The following is a 21,522-nucleotide window of genomic DNA, read 5'->3' on the forward strand; positions in this document are numbered from 1 at the left end:
CTCCAACTAAGCCACAAAGACATTAGGTGACCTGCCAAGGGCCACACTATTGCTAAGTTACCTCAGTCGTGTCCGACTCTGTGCGACCCCATAGATAGCAGCCCACCAGGCTACCCCGTCCCTGGGATTCTCCAGGCAAGAACCCTGGAGTGGGTTGCCATTTCCTTCTCCTATGCATGAAAGTGAAAAGTTAAAGTGCAGCCGCTTAGTCGTATCCGACTCCTAGCGACCCCATGGACTGCAGCCCACCAGGCTCCCCCATTCCTGGGATTCTTCAGGCAAGAACACTGGAGTGGGTTGCCATTTCCTTCTCCGATGCATGAAAGTGAAAAGTTAAACTGAAGCCGCTTAGTTGTATCCGACTCCTAGCGACCCCATGGACTGCAGCCCACCAGGCTCCCCCCTTCCTGGGATTCTCCAGGCAAGAACCCTGGAGTGGGTTGCCATTTCCTTCTCCAATGCATGAAAGTGAAAAGTGAAAGAGAAGTCGCGCACAGACACATATTTTTCACTAAAACAAAAGTTTCATGATATCACACTTAGTTCCCTGCTGTCTTCCACCCTGTTTCTTTTTTTAAGTAGGCTGCCTGCAACCCACAACTTGGTTCGCAACCTGCTCATGAAACCTACAGTTTGAGAACAGGTGTTCAACACCCACTGTCTCCCGCACCTGAATCAGGCGGCCGAGGTGGAACCACAAAGGTGAGGAGCAGTGTCAGCCACACCCTAGACCACAGGAGAGAATCGACTGCAGGGTGACTCTGAGCCAAAAGCATAACACGATGAGACGTGACTCTCTTGCGCCAAATTACACCCGGAGGACATGTCTGTGGGAGCCAGCCCTTCGGCAGTGAGTCATCCACTGGCTGCAATACACGTTTATGGGGATGGAAGCTTTTTTTGGCTGCCAAGTGTTTCCACTGTATGGGACAGGAAAAGATGCTGAGGCCTTGACTTTGGAGAACGATGAAGTTGTTAGCTCTAAAGTTGCTACAGTATTCAGTGGCAGCAGACTGCGGGCACACAGCCCACAGCACACCAGCCCTGTGCCTGCCCTTCACTTTGATGTAATTCTTGCAGACAGTAATTGCAATAGGAAATCATACCTCCAAGGGGGAAGTTATGGAATATGGCATTTAACATCTTGCTCAGCAGGAAATGATTCTGCTGGCAGGACTGTAAGAATCCACTCCCCAGATAGATCACAGAACCTGAATGTACAGACTCTTCCTGCTGCTCCATAGGAAGACAGGAATGTTCCTTTTCAGTAGAATTAAACCTTTCTGAGTGGCTCCAGGGTCTCATTCTCTCAGTTAAGCCTACATTCTTCTTTACTGCCATCATTTTCTCCTTTAACATAATTTCCCTCCCTTCTGAGTTCAAACAAACCCTGTTGTTGTTGAGTTGCCAAGTCATGTCCGCCTGTCCATGACCCCATATGCAGCATGCCAGGCTTCCTTGTCCGTCACCATCTCCCAGAGTTTGCCTGAGTTCACGTCCATCGAATCAGTGATGCCATCCAACCATCTCATTTCTTCTGTCACCCCCTTCTTGTCCTGCCCTCAATTTTCCCCAGCATAAGGGTCTTTTCCATTGAGTCAGCTATTCCCATCAAGTGGCCAAACTACTGGAGCTTCAGCTTCAGCATCAGTCCTTCCAGTGAGTATTCAGGGTTGATTTACTTAAGACTGATTGGCTTCATCTCCTTGCTGGCCAAGGGACTCTCAAGAGTCTTCCTCCAGCACCAAATATGGAGAGCATCCATTCTTTATGGTCCAACTCTCACATCTCTACATGACTACTGGCAAAACCACAGCTTTGACTATATGGACCCCGGTTTCCTCTCAGAAAGTCCCTCAGCAGGACAGAATGTTAGGGGAGCAGAACCTGTTCTCTATCTTGATTGTGGTGCTTTGGGTGGTGGTGGTGGTTTCTATTCATAATCAATATGTTAAAAAAATTTGACTTCAAAATAAAACCCCCGACCGTTTTCTGAATCCTACTGCCCTGCGGCTACCATCTTTTCCTTGACACTTGCTGTCTCCAATGAATTCATCAACCCTGAATACTCATCGGAAGGACTGATGCTGAAGCGGAAGCTCCAATACTTTGACCATCTGATTCGAAGAGCTGACTGATCAGGTTCGAAGACCCTGATGCTGGGAGGGATTGGGGGCAGGAGGAGAAGGGGACGACAGAGGATGACATAGCTGGATGGCATCACCGACTCAATGGACATGGGTTTGAGCAAGCTCCAGGAGATGGTGAAGGACAAGGAAGCCCGGCGTGTTGCAGTTCATGGGGTCTCAAGAGTCGGACATGACTGAGCAACTGAAGAACAACAAAAATGCAAGTCTTCCCCAGGTTGACCCCCTGGTCAACTCTCCCCTAGTTGCTTTCTTGCCTCTACAGTGCGTGGTGCTGCAACTTTCTCTTCAGAACCTTGCTGTCTCTCCTCTACCTCTTTACACACTGCTGCTCCTCACGAGCAATGCCAGAATTCCCAGCCCACCACGCTCCCCTCGTGTGTCCGTTCCCTCGGGTATCTCACCCCATCTCCCAGGTCAGAGGCCAGCGTGTGTGCACCTGATGTCCGAATCCACTTCGAGAGAGAGGACAGCCGGCTCGGGTCCCCGTGACCCGCAGGTGCCTCCGCCCAGTCACTGCCTCACATTTGGCACACGCAGCTGCCCTCACCCGTGTGGATGGCTTCCCCGCTGGTCCTCCTCCCAGGCCAGAGCCCTGGGGTTCCAGACACGCTCATCAAGATCAACGCACGTAGCACAGCAGAAAGGCTCTGTAAACTGCCATGTTCTAGAATGATTATCCCTTCCACTCCTGAAAGCTGTTCAAATACTCCTTTGATATGTCTGTAGGTCTCACCTAATTTTTTGTCCAGCTTTTGCTACCCATCTGTATCTCTCTCCCTTGCCCCCAGGGTACTGTGTGTTCTGTTCTTTGTCTCTACTAAAATAACCTTTCCCCCTCTTACGCTGCAGTTCAAGACTCTTTAAAGGCTCCCGTTGTGTGTTGAACTGTGTCTCCCACACCCCTCCCCACAAAAGATATGTTTCTGAAGTCTCCTAGTACCTCAGAATCAGAGAAGGCAATGGCACCCCACTCCAGTACTCTTGCCTGGGAAATCCCATGGACGGGGGAGCCTAGTAGGCTGCAGTCCATGGGGTCGCTAAGAGTCAGACATGACTGAGCGACTTCACTTTCACTTTTCACTTTCATGCACTGGAGAAGGAAATGGCAACCCACTCCAGTGTTCTTGCCTGGAGAAAACCAGGGACGCGGGAGCCTGGTGGGCTGCCGTCTATGGGGTTGCACAGAGTCGGACACGACTGAAGCGACTTAGCAGCAGCAGCAGCAGCACCTCAGAATATGACCTTATTTGGAAACAGATCTTCACAGAGGTGACAAAGTGAAAATGAAGCTGTCAAGTGGACACTAATGCAATATGTCTGGTGTGTGCGTGTTCAGTCGCTTCAGTGGTGTCTGACTCTTTGCAACCCCATGGACTATAGCCCGTCAGGCTCCTCTGTCCATGGGATTCTCCAGGCAAGAATACTGGAGGAGGTAGCCATTTCCTTCTCCAAGAGATCTTCCCAACCCAAGGATTGAACCCAGGTCTCCCACATTGTAGGTGGATTCTTACCAGCTGAGCTACCAGGGAAGCCCCTAATATGTCTGATGTCCTTATAAAATTAAAAAAAAAAAAAAAGGCAGTTTGGACACAGAGAAGGAGGACAAAGTGAAGACACAGGGAGAGCCCCATCCATAAGCCAAGGAAGGCCTGCAGCTGCTGGGAGCCAGAGACGCACTCCCACTGCCCAGAAGGGGCCGGCCTGGCCCACACATTTGCTGCCATGTCTCTGTTTGGCCTTAAAATCTTTAATTCGACCCCTCCCTCTCCATCCAACCTTTATTCCCACAAGTTCCCTACTTCGGCCTTCCGGTCAGTCTCCGCACCAATCAGACGTGTCTCCCTCTAGTCCTTATCTGGAAATGGCTCTCCACCTTTGCTTGCGATGTCCCCCACCTGCTTCTCTCTGCCATCAAAACCTCACACATTCTTTAGCCTCTAACATCAGTCTCTCTTCCACCATCACAGTGTCACCAATCTTTCAGCCAATTGCCTTTTCGCCTTTCTCTAAACTGTCATTGTCAAGTCATCTGTATCTTATACACGGACACCCGATCACACTTGTTCACACAGTTCCCTAATGGTTTCTTTTGTGATGCTCTCAGGTCTTAAATCTCACATTTGCTCAAATGTGAGATTAAATCATGATTATCATTAATATTTGAGTTAAATTTTAAGTCCCTATTGGAAACCACTTTTCCAGACACCTCCCTAGATTTGTTTACTCAATAAAACATCTTTTTGACCAGAGCTTCCCACAGTTCTTCTATTATTTTATTACATAACATCTGATCAGACATTACTGAGCATTTGGGTCAATGAGGAACATCAAAGCTGTGAGTCCAAACTCTTCCTTTCCTCGAAAAGTCACTGGACTTCCTTACCTCTAAAATGTTACTTCTCAGAGTCCTTGTAAAGATAAGATGGAACAATTTACATGAAAGTGATTTTTAAAAGGTGAAGATTTGCTCAAATGTGAGATTAAATCATTATTATCACAGTGCCAGGTTAGCTCAGCTAGTTAGCTGCCCTGCTGAGGAAATTACGGGCTTGGGCCAAGTGAGCTGGCTCTTCTAGACCTGTGCCACAGCAGGCAATAAACTTCACAACTAACAGAGCGGGAGGAAGGATGGGGCAAACCACAGAGCACATCCAGGGGGTCAGCAGGGTTATCTTCATAAAGAAAAGACAGACAGTGTGCAGTCACCTCAGTCCCCCCGAGGGCACGCAGTACCCCAGGCTCTCCCTGACACACAGCTCTGGTGCAGTAAATCCACAGGTAACGCGTCATCCCCAAGTCAAGAGGTTTAACGCTGTATTCTGGTTTTATTTGGTCACTTAGTTCTACTGGTTTTATGACTGAAAGCTAATCAAAAATTGCCAAAACTGCTGAAATACAAAAAGCAGGTTGAGGACTTCCCTGGTGCTCCAGTGGCTAAGACTCCAGGCTCCCAGATCACGCAGCATGGGTTCTATCCCAAGCCAGGGAGCTAGATCCCACATGCCGCAACTAAGACCCGGCAGAGTCAAATAAATAAATTTTTTAAAAAAGCAGGTCGACCTCTGTCAATTTACAATCTCAATATGGTTCATTCCATGAGCATATCAAAAAAGCCAAAGTCCAGTTTCCAAAGAAGACACACTGTGGTGTTACATGGAGTCGATGCGTTTGGTGAGTATTCATGTTTCCCAGACCAGCAATCTTTCCGCAGGCATATGAATTTAGACTTGTTTTTCTTAATTGAACGTTTCTTTTTAAAAGGGATTAAATTAACTTCTTTCATTTCACCTTTGATATTTGTTTCACAAACTTTAAACCTTGGCCAACAATTTTGCGTGGTCGGTCTCAAGTTTCAGATGCCAAATACAGACTGCATGTTAGTAAGTATTGCAGCTGTTTTTTATGTGTAAAATTCAGAAAACTGGGCTCTGGGTCTCTACGGCCTGGAAAATAGATCTAGGAGACAAGTAGGAGGTCTGAGTGTCTCCACTGGGAGTGACGCCATCTCTCTGGTCTGTTGGTGACCTCCTGTCCCTACTGACCACCTATCAACAGGTCCCCACTGAATGGCTGAATAATGCAGACTGAATACTAAAGACCCAGACCTGGCAGTGCTTTGGTGAATGCCTTTATCCAAGGGACTTGATGGAGAGGAAATGGTTTCGGAAAAATATCTAAGAAAAGAAATCTATTTAGTTCTACTTAGATTTAGTTCCAGCATGGAGCATCCTGTGTGGAATGAGCCCCAAACATGCCAAGAATATCTTGTACTACGTTGCAAATGAAAACCAGCTCCCATGCAGACGGAATTCAGAATTTCATAACTCAACATATCTGGCCCTCTCCCATTACAGAAACTGCTTTTAACTATTCAAAGCAAATTCTTAATTATTTCCCATTCTTGACATGCAAAGGCTTTTTAGAAAGTAGTATGAATTTGATCTGTAATAGATGCTTATTAAAAATTCAGAAATTTTGTTTAAGCAGTTAGGTGGACTACAAGTAAAAGCCTTATAGAGGAAATCCCAGAGAGATCCAAATGATTTTTTTCTTTCAATGAGATCATTTTAAAAATGAATAAAACATACCTTCCCCTGTGGGGTCTGGAGCTGAAGCAAAGACATTAAGAGTAATGAGGCAAAAAGGAATACTTTGCACAGACTCCCTCCCCCCACCACCCTCCCACTTCTTCCTGTTTCAAGCTCCTAGATCTTCTCCTGTTGTCTGGGTGGGGGGTGGGGCTTGGCAGCTTCCAGTGGGTTGTAGCCTTTAGGCATCAATTTCTTTGTACTTCAGATTTCTGGACTGAGATATTTGGGGAGGAAGGGGATGAAGGCCACTTTAAGGGTAATTGCTACTTGATGGCTGAAAATAGGCAAAAAGAGAAGACCCCCCACCCCACCCCGTTAGCCTCTGCTCGTCCTTCTTCTAAGCATATGGCACCCAGTCACATCACTGCCTTGTACAGCAAGACTATGTGACTTCTGTGTGATCTGGGACGAAAGAAAGTATCTGTCATCTCAGGCTCGTTTGTTCTAGGGTGTGTGGCACAACAGGCTGATGGGCACTGCTTCTCTAAAATGGAAATAACTTAGTGAAAAAAGACTTCTTCATGGCACCAGGTATCTGGAGGCTACATTCTGTAGCTATTTGTTAAGTTTGCCCTTGATCAGTGGTTTCATCGTTGGCTATGATTTACCAGAGAAAGACATGTAATTTTTGCCATTTCTGTTCTGCTGCTATCAAGACATAAACATTCAGCCTATTTGAGTATCTTTTTATCCACTTCTCGTGGGTAACTTCTGACTGGTCATGCTAAAAGAAGGGGGATATCCCGGCTTGTGCTCACATTCCTTAAGAGGTTCACTTTTATTATCTCCTTCTTTGACCAATCTGGCAATTATTTTGCTTTTCATAAGCAGAATCCAAGGCAGGAATATCTAAATAGACATTTCTCCAAAGAAGACAAACAGAGGGTCAAAAAGCATATTTAAAGAAACTCAGTATCACTAATTAGTAGAGAAATGCAAATCAAAATGAGGTATCACTTCACACTGGTCAGAATGGCCATCATCAAAATGTCTACAAACAATAAATGCTGGTGGGACTGTAAATTACACAACTATTATGGAGACTAGTATGGAGGTTTCTTAAAAACTAAAAACAGAGCTACTATATGATCCAGCAATTCCACTTTAGGGGATACATCCAGAGAAAACCATAATTCTCAATGATACATACATCCCAATGTTCGTCTCAGCACTACTTACAATAGCCAAGACATGGAAATAACCTAGGTGTCCATCAACAGAGGAATGGATAAAGATGTGGCACATATACACAATGGAATATTACTCAGCCATAAAAAAGAATGGAATAATGCCATTTGCAGCAACATGGATGGATTATCATCCTAAGTGAAGTAAGTCAAAGACAAATATCATATGATATCACTTACATGTGAAATCTTAAAAAAAAAAAAGATACACATGAACTTACTTACAAAATAGAAACAGACTCACACAATATGGCTACAAAGGGGAAAGATGGGGGAGGGATAAATCAGGAGTTTGGGATTAACATATATAAGTCCCCTACCTACAAACTGTCAAGTTGTGAACTTTCAAAGATGTGATCACGCATTCCAACAATGTCAGGCATGAGACTGCAGCTTACCCTTCATCTCCTGTTGTTGATGGTCCTTCAGCTCTACCATCGCCCACCCTCCTCTGCCTCCTCCAATCAGTAACTCCTTGCCTGTTTACTCGATGTCAGACTCTGTATGCCAGCTGTTGTACTGTACTACTGAACATTTCAAGGTACTATACTGTAAGATTTAAAAATTTTTTTGCATTTTTATGTATTATTTGTGTGAAAATTACTATAAAACTATTACCGTACAGTACTATATAGCCCACTGTGTTGCTTGGGTACCCAGGCTAACTTTGTTGGACTTACAAAACCAACTGGACTTGCAAATGCGCTCTCAAAATGGAACTTGATATGTAGGGGGACTTACTGTTCACACTAGTATATATAAAATAGATAACAGATAAACAGCAAGGACCTACTGTATAGCACAGGGAACTCTACTCAATATTCTATAATAACCTATAGGGGATATAATCTGAAAAAGAATGTATATATGTATATGCATAAATGAATCACTTTGCTGTACACCTGAAATTAACACAATATTGTAAATTAACTATATTCCGTTATAAAATAAAAAATAAATTAAAAAAAAAAGAATCCAATGCAGGAGGTAGGCAGAGGGCGCCCTGGACATATGCTGAACAATGCCAGGGTGCCAGTGGACCCAAGCTTCACCAGGAGACAATTCACTCACCAACACGAGGGAGACGATGCACACCAAGACAGGCTGTGCTGCAGGAAAAGATGCTCAGCATCCCTATCACCAGAGAAATGCAAATCAAAACCATAATGAGGTATCACCTCACACCCGTCAGAATGTCCATCATCAAAAAGTCTACAGAGAATTCCCTGGTAGTCAGGGAGTAAGGGTTTAGCCCCTGGTTGGAGAACTAAGATCCCATAAGCTGTGAGGCACAGCCAGAAAAATAAAAATAATTAAAAATAAATAAAAAGTCTACAAATAAATGCTGGAGAGGATGTGGAGAAAAGGAAACCCTTCTACATTGCTGGGAATGTAAGTTGGTGTAGCCACTATGGAAAGCAGCATGCAAGTTCCCCAGAAGAGTAAAAATAGAATTTCCATATGATCCAACAAACCCATCCCTGGGCATACATCCAGACAAAACTGTAATTCAAAAAGATACATGCACCCCATCCATGGTCATAGCAAAAAATTCTCAATAGTCAAGACATGGAAACAACCTACATGTCCATCAACAGACGAATGGAGAGGAAGACAAGGCACATACATGCAATGGAGTAGTACTCAGCCGCAAAAAGAATGAAATAAGGCCACCTGCAACAACCTGGATGGACCTAGGGACCACCGTACGGAGGAAGTCAGAAAGACAAATACCATGTCACTTACACGTGGGATCAAAATACAAATAACCTATGAAGCAGAAACATAATCATGGACTTGTGGTTGCCAAGGGGGCGGGGTTTGGAAGAAGGATGGAGTGGGAGGTTGGGATTAGCAGAGGTAAGCTGTTACACGTAGAATGGATAGACAAGGTCCTACTCTATGGCACAGAGAACTACATTCGATATCCTATGATAAACCATAATGGAAAAGAATATTAAAAAAAGAATGTACATATATGTATGCATATGCAAAACTAAATCACTTTGCTGTACAGCAGAAATGAACACAACACTGCAAATCAACTATACTTGAATTAAAAACATATTAAAACTAAAGGAAACTGAGTTAACCTTGAACTACACAAAAAGGGAGGGGTCAGAACTGACCCCAAGCTTCCCTTCTTTTGAGTCCTGCAGGTTCCTGCCCTTTCCCGTCCCCTCCTGTGCCTCCAGTTCACTATCTCCACTCCCAGCAGAATTCTAACTGAGGCAGGCTGCCCAGCTACAAAGACAGCCAGGTGCCCTGCCATTGTGCCCAACAGCGAGGACATCCAGGCAAGCTAACAAGATGCAAATCCCCTGCAATGTGGCTAATGCCTTTTTTTTTTAATCCCTCAGTGAAGGCCCAGAAAACTCATTCTTTCAGATGGGTTTATAATATAGTCTTCACACCATGGTCGAATGTTTAACACTAATTTAAATAAATTGCATGTGGTCAGTAAAAGAGAACATTCTGTCTTTGTTTAGTCTGAGAGGCTGTTTTCAAGATGAAAGAGACCTGATCCTGTCCTCTAAATTAAGGCAAGTCTCAAGGATTGCTATGCCCCTATTATGGGTTATTTTGATATTAATGAACTGTTTGATGGCTGGGGAAGGAATATCACAGGAATGGAGCCATGTACCGGACTGGGGATCGACAGAAAGTGTCACTTTATCCAGGTCGTGTTGAAGGGCCAAGAACACAACTTTTGCTGCCAAAGGAATCAACTCGCAGGCATCTGAGCTGAATTATAGAGGGGGCTCCTAGCCCAGCCCTAGACCTGGTTACCCAGGTAAGGAAATCAGTGAACAGGTGGGAGAAGGATGATCATTGATGTCTAATGGCACCACCAAAGCTTGAAAATTCCTTCAAGGCTCCTGCTCCGCCTTTTACACTATTGTACCCCTTAGATCATAAAGCAGTGGGTTTGAAACATGATATTTGTTCAACAAATCCTGTTGGTTGACAGATGGGGCTTGAAAAAACAGCTTTCCTTTCTCCTACCTGATTGGACAGAACATTCTAAAACAAAACTGGGTGTAATCTTTCACATTTTTGGTCTTCTGTCAGATCTCTCTTTTCAGGAGTCTTAACCTGAGAGCCTTCCCGTGTTGTTTGTTTCCTGGTCCTTAAAACCAGCATGCTTGAAGGTCGGCAATGAAAGTTCTACAACGCCAGTCCTGAGCCTAGAGGGGGACAAGCAGGTCGGCCAGATTTTATGCCTCTCTAGATACTTTGGTTTAGAACAACTGAAACCAAAAAAGACATTGCTCAAACAGCAGACGTTCTAAACCTGAAAAACATTTCCCACAAAGATATAGTGATTTAAATGGCTAATCAACTTCCAGAACTCCAACTGCCTCCAGCATATTTGTGCAAATTGCTCTGGTGCCAGAAGTCTGCATGTTGATCATTGTACTGCAGGTAAGGCGGAAGTGAACCAGTTCCACAGCTTCTATCTGAGACCTTCTACACTGTCATAAATGAATAAAGATGCTGACCGACACAGTGTTTTTGTTTGACTCAAGGACACATCCTAATCTTTCTGGCCAGCTCTTCTGCCTAAATAAATTTCATCCAGACATCCAGTATGTTATGAAAAAAAAGAAAGTATCGTAAATTCTAGGGAGAGGACATTTCAGTTCTAGGATCAAGATGAGATTCAAAGAGAGGATATGCAAAACTAACAGTTTTACATAGCAAGGAGCCAGCATCCGTATTTGCCAAGGAGCTCACTTTCTGAGGTGGAATTACCACTCCACTCTTCAAAAATACATAAAAGCTGAGTGGCTGGTAAACAATTCGCTCAGTGTCATTAGATTTCCTCCCCTTCGTTTCCTCTCTAGCTACTTATCTCGAAGGCTGCATTTACCAATTCTTCTAACTCTAGGAACAAATACTAGCCATATCAAAGACTTACCATTTTCTTGCAGAGAAAATAAACTAAACTCTTAGATAACTGGCACTGACTTTTTTAGACCTGTCAACATGCAGGCCAGTCTTAAGGTCTGATATCTAAGAGGATAAGAAATAATGCTGGTGATGGAAAATGACAGAGCCTCAGCTCTGATACAAAATATTTAAGATAACAGTCTCAGAGAGGCCTCGCAAACAGATATCCACGAAGGTATTTTCTCATGAAACCCCAAAAGAAAACCATCACCGTTTCTATCTGCCTCATTAGCAGCAGCATCAAAAGCACCCTGCCAACACCTGCCAGCATCAACCTTCAGAACCTGTGCAAATCAAACTAAGGTCATCTTTGGGGGATTTACAATCCAAGATGGATTTACTGCAAACCAAGCAGTGTCATTTTCAGTAATAAGAGAAGGAGAAGGTTCTGATCATGTTATCTTCCCAGGTTTTAGGATTTCAGGATGGCACTTTGAAAGTGCCAATTACCAGACTGGGTTATATCTCTGTTGAGTAGGCCGAATTCTCATCAAGCAATAGCTGGAGTGGTCATGAGTAACTGCTGCTCAGACAAGGCCAAATAAACATATCACGCCTGAGCCCCAGGGTAAATATCCAGCCTCTTTCTAAAGCAAGCAGTGGACAGAAATCCCAAGGACAGAATTCAAGCCAAGGACAAACCAAATAAAAGGTCAGTGCGTATGCTCTGTTCAGTGTGAAGAAATGTGAGAAGAAAGGTGAGAAGTTCTTTCCATTTGTGTTTCAATATGAAGCAGGAACAAAAAGCTGACCAGGCAATCAGGAAACCATGCAAGTCAACATTAAAATGATGATGCCAGAAAAATAATTCAAGACCTATGGCACATACGGCTTCCCTGGTTGCTCAGATGGTAAAGAATTTGCCGGCAATGCAGGAGACACTGGTTCAATCCCTGGGTCAGGTTTACTTTTGAAAGATACAATGGAATTTCCAATGGAGGATTTGATAAAGAGTTTTCCAGGAAAACAAATGCAGGATTTGGGAAAATGTTCTAATACTGATAAGGGGACACAGTCAGCTAAACAAACTTGCCTCTAAAAGGTAGATATCCTAGATTCCATGAGCCAAAATAGAGTCATGGTATGTACCTAAATAAGACAGTATAAAAAATGGTGGAAAAAGGTAGGGTCCACAGAAAAGAATGTACAAACGTGGGCGTGAGTGAGGCTGGTGCAGTCCCACCCCTCCCCAGCCCAAAATATGAATTATCTCCACCATGAAGACACTTCCTTAGTGTAAGCGGCCATGCCCCACTCAACCAAATCTGGGTTTACCCTAAGGGAGGAAGGAGGTAGTTTTCTTTTAAAATTGTTGTTGTTTGTTGTTCAGCAGCTAGGTTGTGTCTGACTCTTTGGGACTCCATGGACTGCAGCATGCCGGGCTCCTCTGTCCTCCACTACCTCCTGGAGTCTCCTCAAATTCGCATCCATTATTGACTCTTAATTGCTAGATATATTTGAAGAGGAAGGAAACAAGGTAATGTGCGTCATAAAGAACTCAATCAAATCCTTCGCATCTTTGGTTCAGGTTGTGGTAGCCCAAGGGTTCTGAGTCATTTCTGCTCTTTTGTTCCTTTCAATCCAAAGGCAACTAAATTTGCCAGGGATGAAATCACGTGGCCATCTGAGACCGGAGGTCAAGAGAACGACAGGTAGTGAACCCAGCAAGCACGGTAAAGGACCCGGAAACACCAACGAGTCGCGCAACAAACCCACCCTATATCCTATGGATTGATGCAAAAGTTACAAAAAAAGCATTGGTGAGCGTTGTTCCTATGACAATAGTCCCTCCCACCCGAGGGGCTCACCTACTCTTTGGATGTCTAGGTGCTTAAAATTAACCACTTAAAAAGCATTTGAATCTAAAGCTGTCTCTGCTCTTAAGGTTGGTGAATCCTGAGGGGTGGGGAAGGGTGGAGAGAGAACTAGCTTCCTGTGGGATTGGATTACAGGTGGAAACTAATTTAGGGTTCATAGAAACATGGGATCTGACAGGCGCTTTATGAGACCAGCCTTCCTCCCCACTCCCACTCTTACCTAATTTGTCCGCACCATGCGGTTTTCAACATGGGGCATGTATTTTCAGAAGGTATCAATCCACAAAAGCCCAGAAAACCCTCAAAAATCAACATCTCTCTCCTCCAAGAAGCCAGACTTGCAGTATCAACTTGGGCAGAGGATCAGAGTGGAAGCTACTTAGGAAGGAACCCGGTTTCAGGAGTTGGTTGGAGGAAAACAACCGAAATGTAACGAGACAGAGAGAAGGAAATCCATCTTTTCGACAGTTATTAAATCGCGCGCTGTAAGGTTACAGAATATCTTTTTCTCTCAGTTGCAAAATGACTAGGAAAGCGAGCTGGGCTCGCCCCTTTCCGGACTGGCGGAGGGTCTCGGCCCCCGGAGAGCGGGGCAGGCGCGGGGCGGGTGGCGGGTTCCCGGCTCCCCCAGCACCAGCCCCCGCCCCGGCCGGCGGACCAGGGCCCGGAAGCCCAGTCTCCGCCGGCTCCGCGCTCCGCGATCTCCGAGCCGGCGCCCGGAGGGGCGGCTCCGGGTGACGCGGCCCAGCCCACGGGCGCAGCCGCCCACGCGCAACGCGGGCCGCCGTCCAGCAACCACGACTTACCGCGCGACGCAGACGCGCTCGGCGACTGGAGCGGCGTGCGCGGCCCGCGGCGGCTGAAGCCGCGCACCCGCCGGCGATTTCGGGCTCTAGGCTAAAGCTGCGAAAGCGGACGAGCCGAGGGAGCGCCGCCTCTCCGCTGGATCCCCGAGGGCCTGGACTCGGCGTCCTCGCTTCCAACAGGCTCTCGGGTCGGTCACTTCCATCCCGTGCTCAGGCCCGGGGCTGAGACATCTGTTTTCCATCAACCGCGCGGCCCCGGCAAATCCTGGATTACGCGCCGCCCGGCGCCCGCCGCTTTCCCGGCCCCGGCGCGGCGCTAATCCCCGCACAAAAGGCAGGCGAAGCGCACGCAATGCGGCGCCCCTGTCCAGACAGCTTCCCCCGCGCGCAGACTGCGGGCTCGGCGGCCGGCTCCCGGGGAAGGGCAGATCGCAGTCCTGGGGCAGGGGAAGGGTGGGCGCGGTCCTCGGGGCTGCTCCCGCGCACGCTTCCTCCCCCAGCTCTGTAAACACGCTGCAAAGTCTGTCCCTTCGGGGGAATGACTTCAGTTTGACGCGGCTGTAAAGGGCCAGCCTCCAGAACAGAATGGCTCATTATTCAAAGCGATCACAACCCCCAAAGGGAGAGAAGGAAAAAAACATCTCTGCGTTTAAGTAAATTCTGACAATGAGCACGGAAAACGAGGAGAAATTACTGTCTCAAGGTCTTCCATTTTATTCTGTAAATTAGATCGAGGTAGGGAATCTCCCCGCTCCGTCCCCTCCCCTTCCTTCTGCCTAGAAACATTTGTGTGCCTCCTCTGTGCCAGGCACGAGGCTGGGGAAACACTGACGGAAAAAACCTGAGGTCTCTACTCGAAAGTGCCTAACTAGTAGCAGGGCAGGGGAAGGGGAGTGGAAACCAATGATTTCAGCGGTTGTGAAACTGCTGTAATAGTCCATGTCCAGAGGGTTACAGGAACACTGAAATGGGTTTTGAATCATGCTGGAAATCAAGGCAGGCTTCCCCAGAGGAGGCTGCCATTGAGTTCTGAAGACTGAACGGGCATCAGGTGGAATGAAGAGGAAGAAGATCTGAACATCTGAATGACTGCAGAAAGCAGATGAGAGGTGCAATGGTGAGAGACGGGATTATGCAGGACAGCAAGGAGTCAGATCATAAAGATCTTATTGGCTCATTTCTGACCTTTGCACACGGCGAGGCCTCTCTGAAGAATTTTAAAGCAGATAAGTGACTTGATTTGATTTGCGTTTCAGAGAGATCGGTTGTGGAAGGTATCTAGAAGGAAGACAGTCTAGGAAAGGAGTGGAGGTGGGGCTGGGATGGATGAGAAGTACTCCAAAGATGTGCCACAGGTGGAACCTTTAGGATTTGTTGCCAAGACGCAAGGGGGAGCAGAGTTGTAGGCAGGCACTCAGGCTTCTGACATGGCCAGCGGGGTAGATGGAGGGTGCCCCTCACCGAGAGACAAATGAAGACGAGGAAACAAGTGGTTTCTGGTTTCTGTGGGCTATCCAACTGCAAATGTTGCAGCAGGCAAGGTTGCCACGTGGACCTATGCAGTATTTGGGGTATTACGGGCTAAAAATATAAATTAGACCATTTTCCATTTATAAGAGGGCTTCCCAGATGCCTCAGTGGTAAAAGAATCTGCCTGCCAACGCAGGTGGCGCAAGGAGACGCTGGTTCAATTCCTGGGTCCGGAAGATCCCCTGGAGGAAGAGATGGCAACCCACTCCAGTATTCTTGCCTGGAGAATCCCATCGTCAGAGGAGCCTGGTGGGCCCTAGTCTATAGGGTTGCAAAGAGTTGGACACAACTGAGCAACTGAACATGCAAACACACACCACTTAGAAGAAGAAGGTAAGTACAGGAGTAAAGGAAATACACAACATTTGTTAGAGCTTCCATACCACCAACGGAGTGGCTTAAACAACAGAAATTTATTGTCTCACAGTTCTAGAGGCTAAAGATCCAAGTTCAGTGGGTGAACAGAGCCATGCTCCCTTGAGGGCCCCAGGGAAGGATCTGTGCCAGGACTCTCCCCTGGCTTCTGATAGTTCCTGACTTGTGGCAGGATAACTTCAATCACAGGACTTTCTCCCTGTGTGAGGGTCTGCGTCCAATTGTCCCCTTTCTATAAAAACACCTGTGATACTGGATTGGGGCTTCCCAGGTGGTGCTCGTTGTAAAGAGCCTGCCTGCCAAGGCAAGAGATGAGACTTAAGAGACGCAGGTTTGATCCCTGGGGCGGGAAGATCCCTTAGAAGAGGGCAACCCACTGCAGTATTCGTTTCCTGGTGAATCCCATGGACAACTGAGCCTAACGGGCTACAGTCCATAGTGTTGCACAGAGTTAGACAGGACTGAAGGGACTCAGCATGCACCCTGGATACTGGATTAGAGGTCACCCCACTCCAGTATCGGAGAAGGCAATGGCACCCCACTCCAGTACTCTTGCCTGGAAAATCCCGTGGATGGAGGAACCTAGAAGGCTGCAGTCCATGGGGTCGCTGAGGGTCGGACACAACTGAGCGACTTCACTTTCACTTTTCACTTTCATGCGTTGGAGAAGGAAATGGCAACCCACTCCAGTGTTCTTGCCTGGAGAATCCCAGGGACAGGGGAGCCTGGTGGGCTGCCGTCTATGGGGTCGCACAGAGTCCGACACGACTGAAGTGACTTAGCAGTAGCAGCCACTCCAGTATTAACTCATTGTAACCAGTTACATCTGCCCTTATTTCTATCTATTTTGAAATTGTATTTGCATATAAAGTCACATTCTGTGGTACTGGCTGTGAGGATTTCAACAGAGGGATTTTAGTGGGACACAATTCAACCCATAACATTCACAGTGCAAATTAAGTTATCGAGTGGGATTCAATACAGAGTTGTAGAGAAACACCAGTTTGAAGTGGCTAAAAGAGCAGCTCTGGGTGGAAAGTGAGAAAAAGACGATTAGAAGGTACAAGAAGGATGACACAATGAAGAGACGTGTTGAGAGGAGCCATCAACATCGCCAAGTGCTTCCCAAGTCAGGCCAGACAGAGCTAGAAATCGCCATTGCCTCTGGCAGTGTGCTAGTCGTTGGACCAAATGGTCAGAACACATGAGCTTCAAATACTTTGCTCCAATATTTTGTGATCTTAAAATCATTGCCCAGGGAATTCCCTGGAGGTCCAGTCGTTAGGACTCAGTGCTGTCAGTGCCGGGGCCTGGATTTGATCCCTGGTTGGGAACCTAAGGTCCTGCAAGCCGCACAGGACCTCAAAAAATAAAAAATAAATCTAAAAAACCCCATCATTATCCAGCAAACTCCCGGAGGGAACTGGGGGTAGTGGACATCAGTTTGACTCGTCCCCACGCCCAGCCTGCTTTCTCAGCCTCCTTTACGGCCGGGGCTCGACACCGTGGCCTAGGCTCTGGCAGTCGGGTGGATAGTTGCTAGGCTTCAGTCTGGATGAAAGCCATATGGGAAAGCAGACTCCAAGGACGCTGCTTTCTGTGAGGTGGTGGAATCTGGTAGAAAGATATGGAGGCCCAGGGCCAGCAGGGGTGAAGGCCCAAGACGCACGTGCCCAGAGGAACAGTGCTGGGCTCATACCGGAACCTTCCTGTGACACAATGTAGGCATCGTTCTCAGTGGGGTAACCTCTAAGTCTAATTCTCTGGATTTCTCGGAGATTCTCTGAGCCATGTAATAGTCTTGAAAAAAAAAACCAAACATAACTGGCTTTATTGAGATATAATTCACACACTATAAAATTCATCCATTTAAACTGTGTAATCCATATATAGATGCTAGATAACCAACAAGATACATATATGTGTGTGTATATGACTGAATCTCTTTGCTAGACACTGAAAGTAACGCAACACTGTAAATCAACTATACTTCAATTTTTAAAAAATGAATCTTCAAAAAAAGGGTACAACCCAGTGGCTTTTAGTATATTCACAAGATTGTGCAAGCATCTAAGTCCACTCTCTACGTCCAGGACGTTTTCATCACCCTGAAGAGAAACCTCACGTGCACCCGTGATCACTCCCCATTTCCCCCTCCTCCCAGCCCCGAGCCACCACTAATCTACTTTGTGTCTCTAGGGATTTGCCTGTTCTGGGCATTTCACATGAATGGAGGCATATACCATGTGGTCTTTTTGTTTTTGGTTCTGGCTTCTTCAACTGATGAAAAAATTTTTTAAGATTTATCCGTATTGTAGCACGAATGAGTGCATCATTCCTTGTATTGCCAAATAATATTTCATTGTCTGGATATACTACATTTCGTTTATTGGTTCATCAGTGGATTGTTTTCACTTTTTGGCTAGTATGAATAATGCTGTTTAAACATTTGTGTGCACGTTTTTGTATGAACATATATTTTCATTTATCTTGGGTATATATCTAGGAGAATTACTGGGTCATAGGATAATTCTATGTTGAAAAATTTGAGGAACTGCCAGACTGTTTTCTAAAGCAGTTACATCATGTTACACTATCACTAGAAATACATTAGGGTTCTAATCTCCTAGTGGGCATAAAGTGGTATCTCATTGTGGTTTTGACTGGCATTTTCGTAATGACTAATTATGCTGAATATCTTTTCATGTGCTTCTTGACCATTTGTGTATCATCTCTGAAAAAATGTCTATTAAAATCCTTTACGTGTTAGGGGAACTGTCCCAAACCACCTGACCTGGCCAGGCACCATAGTAACCACCTGCACGAGTCATCCTGCAACAGGAGCTTCTGGTAAAGAACTTGAAACCAAGAGGCTGCCACCAACCAGAAGAATTCAGAACAGGTCCAAAGGACAGAGGAGATGCCAGTTTATATGTCCGGCCAAGCTCCCAGAATCCTTCTCACTAGGATCCATCCTGAGTGATGCTTGTTCCCCTCGGAAGAGCCCTGAGTCAGAATGACTGGCCAGAGGTAACCCGGCACCTAACCCGGGTTAGGGGGTTAGGTGGGGTTAGGTGGCTCACCTGAGACTGAGGCACGTGGAGCGCAGTCCTCCCGGGTCCCCCCGCCCTCTTGCTCTCTGGCCACGCGCCCCTTTTCCGATAAATGCTCTTGCTTTGTCAGCACAAGGGTCTCTCTGAACAATTCATTTCCAAGTGTTAGGCAAGAGCCAACCCTCAGGCCCTGGAAGGGGTCCCCCTTTCTGCACCATACCCATTCGAATTTTTGTAAATTTGCTAAAAAAAAATCCACAATAGTAAGCACTTTAATCATTTTTAAGTGCACAGTTCAGTGATATTAAGTACATTTATTCACATTGTGGTGCAACCATCATTCTTTGCCCATTCTTAATTGTCTTTTTAAATTTATCTTTTAGTGTTTAATTTTTATATCCTGGAAATAAGTCTCTTAATGGAAAATGATTTGAGAATATTTTTTCCCATCCTGTAGGTTATTCTTTCACAGTCTTGAGGGTGTTTTAATAAAATTCTTTAATAAATTCTCTTCATGCTCAAACTAACTAGAGTAGCATTGTCAGTATCTAAGAACATTGACAGATGCACTGGGTTGGGTTAAATACCATTTTTTCCCCCCAAAACAACCTGTCTCATATCACATCTTATATCCATTACTGACTTAGAACTTTGGGTTTTGTTATTTTTCCTAAAGCCTTCCCTATTTTATCTGAATCCCACCCTATGATATTGTGATTTATAAGAAGAAGTACACATTCGGTCTTCGTTCCATTTCTGGCACAGAGCTTCCTAAAACCCTTGAACTGTCCTGAGTGATAAGACCCATAAGTGTGTCTTGTTATGTTAATGAGGTGACTTGTGGATCACACCGGAAGGATAGAGGCTGGCTGGAATGCTCAGTCCCACACCCTGACTTCTAGGGAGGAGAGAAGGGCTGGAGGTTGATCAGTTTCCACTAACCTGTGATTTAACCAATCATGCCTATGCAATGAAGCCTCCACAAAAACTCACAAGGACATAGTTCTGAGAGCCAGGCTGGGGAGCACACGGAGATTCAGGGAGAGGAGTGTCCCTGGAGAGGCCCCGAGGCTCCTCAGCCTTCCCCCGCCCTCGCCCCGTGTCTCTATCCACCCATCTCTTCCTGAGTTATATCCTTCCATAATACTGGTGATCTAGTAAGTAAAGCGTTTCTCTGAGTGCTGTGAGCTGCTCTAGTAAGTGAACTGACCCTAAGGAGGGGGTCATTTAAACCCCCACCTGTAGCTGGTGGATCAGAAGCACAGGTGCTAACCTGGCCTTGTGACTGGCTTCAGAAGGGAGTGGCGGTAGGTGGGGGAGTGGAGGGTGCGGTCTTGTGAGACCAAACCTTTGGCCTGTGGGCTCTGATGCGTTCGCTCTCCAGCGATCAGTGTCAGAACTGAATTGAACTGTAGGACACCCTGCTGGTGTTGCAGAAAATTGCTTGGTGGTGGTGGTGGGAACTGCTGCCCACCCCCCACCGCCATACAAATGTAGCAAATTGTGCTCAGGACCCTCGTGTGCGACTCTTTTGCGACCCCGTGGATACTGTAGCCCACTGGCTCTTTTGTCCGAAGGATTCCCCAGGCACGAATACTGGGTGGGTTGCCAGTGCCCTCCTCCAGGGATCTACCCAACCCAGGGACTGAATCCAAGTCTCTTGTGTCTCCACCACCCAATTATTTCTCATCTCTCTCTGGTCCCACCCCAAACTGCAGTCCTGTACGGTACCCCCCGCCCCCACCCCAAACACACATATGCCTCCATCCCTCTCCAGTCCTTCCCTTCCTGCTATAAGGCTATAGTCTCTCGGAATCTAATGAATGAGATTGATGTCCTGTTTAATCTTTGGATCATCCTCAGCGCCCAAGACAAGGCTTTGTGAAAACTTGCAGCACAGTAAACACATGTTCAAAGGAACTTAATCTTATGCCTTATTTCCTTACTTTGTTTTATTCTAAAATTATATTTATGCAGTCCTTGATTTTAATCTTTTCTCTAAATGAACACCTCTGGGGGATCTGAAATGGGTTGCAGGGCAAATCTATGGTGTTCAGTTTATGATTGGAGAAATGGGATTCTTTGGGGAATTAATTAATCTCTACAAGTTTGTGAAACGGTGAGAGAAGGTAAAACTTCACAGATAAAGTTCTCAGGACCCAGAGAGGAAGTAAAGAGTAGTATTTGACACATCATGTGTCTAAGTTGAAGGTATTCCCTGGCAGATTCTTGTGGAGGGCTGGGCTTCCTGACTGCTACTGCCCAGTGCTTTGGGACATCTCTAACCTCGCCTTCTGCTCCTCTGCCTGTAGAGCAGTCTTCAACTCCTCAGAGCAGGCACTGACTGCTGGGTACTGTTGGAAACAGCTGGAAAGAGACCATGTTCATTCAGTTATAGGTCCATACACAGAAATCTGTCACATTTCTATACACTAACAACAAAAGATCAGAAACAGAAATAAAGGAAATAATCCCATTTACCATCACATCAAAAATAAAATACATGGACACTTACATTACCATATGTAAAATAGATAGCCAATGGGAATTTGCTGTATG

The 21,522-nt window shown here is 46.0% G+C and overlaps 1 protein-coding gene and 1 long non-coding RNA gene across 11 annotated transcripts in view; one reads left to right on the forward strand and one right to left on the reverse strand.

The window, feature by feature from the left end:
- Nucleotides 1-21,522, reverse strand: part of TRIM2 (tripartite motif containing 2) — a 127,910-nt gene that overhangs the window by 94,674 nt on the left and 11,714 nt on the right. The window contains exon 1 of one of the 8 annotated variants that reach the window (XM_059876114.1): nucleotides 14,006-14,210. The gene's annotated coding sequence lies outside the window, so the exon portion shown is untranslated. 8 annotated transcript variants of the gene reach the window in all.
- LOC132342574 (uncharacterized) lies at nucleotides 9,835-20,416 on the forward strand. 3 transcript variants are annotated; one of them, XR_009490988.1, is made up of 4 exons: nucleotides 9,835-12,080; nucleotides 12,713-12,859; nucleotides 12,970-15,868; nucleotides 18,681-20,416. It is a non-coding gene; the product is annotated as an uncharacterized lncRNA (long non-coding RNA). The 3 variants fall into 3 exon arrangements; XR_009490986.1 differs by having other exon boundaries at nucleotides 9,835-12,034; XR_009490987.1 differs by having other exon boundaries at nucleotides 9,835-12,034; nucleotides 12,716-12,859.

This window comes from Bos taurus, chromosome 17 (genome assembly GCF_002263795.3).
Source record: "Bos taurus isolate L1 Dominette 01449 registration number 42190680 breed Hereford chromosome 17, ARS-UCD2.0, whole genome shotgun sequence".
In the NCBI taxonomy this organism is placed as follows: Eukaryota; Metazoa; Chordata; class Mammalia; order Artiodactyla; family Bovidae; genus Bos; species Bos taurus.